Raw genomic sequence first — 3158 nt, 5'->3', positions numbered from 1 at the left:
TGGGATACTCCTTTATATCCGGGTGATAAAATAGGTGCTTCACAAATATTTTTTTGGTACTTGTTCCATAGTGAAAGCATGCCCTACCAAAAAGGCGGAATATAGTAATCACGGTTTAACCTCATTTTTTTGGCTTCAAGTTATTTATTAACCCCCTTAATTCCCCAATCAAAGGGGCCTGAAATGTGCATGCTGGTGTTGTTTTCATTCAAAGTAAAACTTTAAATCAATTTGTTCTTCAATCACACTTTCCATTCCCTCCTCATTCCTTTCCACTCACAAAACTTCATTCCACCACCAATGCCACCGCCTCCAACCCAAGCACACCACCTCATTGGCACTGCATCCATGCAAACTACCAATCAGAGTCTTCCAAGCCACAGCCAAATGAGCTGCTTCACCTTCCAACTGAGTGGCGACAGTAGCACTACCCCTGCCTTCGGTTCATTGGTGGAGACCGACATCAATAAAGACTTCCTATTCTTCGACGACAGTAGGTCTGGTTACTTAAGCAGTATAATCCCTGAGAGCTGTCTCAGGTCCTCCCCAAGACACTTTTCCCCCAACTAGCATAACAACAGCTCGTGTGAGTTGAATACTCCAATCCTTTTCTGTCATGCCCCGAATTCAGCATCTAGATCGGGCACACACTCTTTAGGACAAGGCCCTAAAGAATATGCTAGACCTACTATGCACCTCACTGTTCGATCCCAAATCCCATAGAATTCTTCTAGACCTGAAAAAAACAAAAAAAGATGTGAGCTTTATGGGCTCAGCAAGTTACCAATATCTCTAAAGGATCAAATATAACTAATTTTCAGAAAGATAACCATATAACAATAATATATAACAAAATAATTTTTTTTTGAAACATGCCATGCAATTTTATAAATATCAAAAAAAAATTCTCTCTCAATCTTTGGTGACTACGGCCACTATCTGCCCCGTAACAAGGTCCAAAAAAGACTAGCTCTCAAAAATAAATACGCGATGCATCAACGTGTATCAGCAATCAATCCCGACTGGCTAGGCCCAAAAAAAACTAGCTCTGATTCATACAGCTATGATTCATCCCATGACAAGACAAAAGATTAGTTTTGAAATATACACAAGATACATCAACGTGTGCCAGTGATCAGCTCCAACTAGCTAGGCTCGAAAGAATTAGCTCTGTCAGCGATCAGCTCTGACTAGCTAGGTCCGAAAGAAATATGTTTCCGACATGTGAACAACAATCAGTCCCGTTGGCTAGACCAGATCATAGTCTAACTTGAGAGTTTTTTTTTTCTCATGATTTTTTCAACTCAATTTTCATATAATCCAAAAGGTAATAAAATAATTTTTATTTAAAATTTCATGCATCAATGAACATATATAATTTTCTTTCCAGAGATCATATAATATTAATACAAGAAAATTATTTCTTTCCAAAAATTTGTATCATGTAAAAGTAACATCATGCTTGATCCAACTTTTCTAAATTACTTTTCATAAAAAAATACATAATTTAAAACTTCAATAATTTCTAAATATTTCAAATATAAAATTTAATTTTTAAATACATAAATATGTGTATAAAAATAGATCCAAAGATAAGAGAAAACTTGCATCAGTGAAATTTAAAAGTTATGATTTTCGGCATGTGGCTTGATCCTCGGATCCATGCTCTACTCGATCTAGATCAATATCCTAGATCAGATCTAATTCATTGATTAAAAATTAATTAATTAGACTCAATCTAGTAAATCAGTAGAGATACAAATAAAAGAATAATCAAGATCCGATCTATTTGCTCTGACTCAACTAACCTGAAAAAAGGAGATGCTCATTTACATCGTGATGTAGGTCGGTTTATAGGATGAATTTAAACAGCTCGGATCCATTTTCTTTTCTTTTCTTTTTTCTTCTCTCTTTTTTTTTCTTTCCTTTTTTTCTATCCTTTTTTTTTCTTCTCTTGTCTCTCAGATCTCTCGTTCTCTTTCTCTCTCTTCTCTTTCTTTGCCCCTTTCTTTCTTCTCTTTCTCAAGCCGAATTGGTGGCTTTATTTAAGAAAAACAGGATGAAGAAGGAGGGGTGGGGTTGGCGATGGCCGACGGCCCAAAGGACCAAGCGATGGTGGTTGGAGCATTGGCAGCGAAAAATCCTGATCGTGAGAGATACATAAAATGTGCGAAGAAAACTGAGAATCCAAGACATTTAAGAGGAGTAATGGCAGCGGTGCTTGGCTATGGTGGCTACCGGAGGTGAGAAAAGAGGAGAAAGACGATGGAGGATTTGGTGATGGAAATCGATCGAGAGGTGGAGGATTTATATAGAAGAGGATTAGAAGGGATCAGGTTTTACTTCTCCTCAGATAAAGCCGGATTCCGCCAGCTTGATCAACTCAAACTCCTCCCCACCGGCGTGCAACTCCTATCAGGTCACACATAGCCCTTATCCTCTCCCCATGGCTGCAAATTAACAGGGGATATGGTTCCCTTGTTTCACCCAAACTCTCTTCTTCACCTCATTTCTTCATTTTTTTTCGTCAGTTCCTATGAAGTCGGCAAAAGATGCTGGCTTCAAGGTGAACCGGGACCGGTTCTCACATTTCCCCTCTTAACCAAGTTATGAGTCATGGATCTAGCAGTGCCTCCTCTTATTCTGCTACAAATAGGGCATTTTTTGATGCCTATAGTGGAGTGGGTGCAATGAGCTCAGAGGACTTCTCTTGCTTCACAGAAATGAACGCTGATTTCTGGGTGGATGAGCCATTATGGGAACTTAGTGCATGTGAGTTCCCTGCCAGCAATGCTAGCAGCAGGGGGGATCTTAGCACTTCTCTGATGCAAGGTCTACCTTGTGTGTCATTGCCCCAGGCTTCAGAGTCGTACTCTCCATCAACTTCCTCACTGTCTAATGTTTTGACTTAGGCTACTCACTTATTTGAGCATTAGGTACTAAATGCCTTGGGAGATGCTTGCTTTGTGGCTTAAACCTCAGGTCTTTACTGCATTGGACATCTCTGGGTGTTTTGTTCTCTTTCTATTTTGATTCCATGCAAATCATGATCCCTGAGAAATGCTTAGCTGTTCAGGATCATAGTATGTATTAGCTGTTGCCTTTAGTAACTTATTTTCCCTTTGAACTGAGTGGCCTTTTCAAGACCATGCGTATCT

The 3158-nt window shown here is 39.2% G+C and overlaps 1 pseudogene; it reads left to right on the top strand.

The window, feature by feature from the left end:
* Nucleotides 1-252: 252 nt before the first annotated feature.
* LOC140853632 (uncharacterized) lies at nucleotides 253-2912 on the top strand (annotated as a pseudogene).
* Nucleotides 2913-3158: the final 246 nt, after the last annotated feature.

The sequence above is a fragment of the Elaeis guineensis genome, chromosome 14, assembly GCF_000442705.2.
Source record: "Elaeis guineensis isolate ETL-2024a chromosome 14, EG11, whole genome shotgun sequence".
Classification (NCBI taxonomy): domain Eukaryota; kingdom Viridiplantae; phylum Streptophyta; class Magnoliopsida; order Arecales; family Arecaceae; genus Elaeis; species Elaeis guineensis.
Note: the sequence above shows the minus strand (reverse complement) of the source record. Positions and strands in the feature narration are given on the sequence as shown.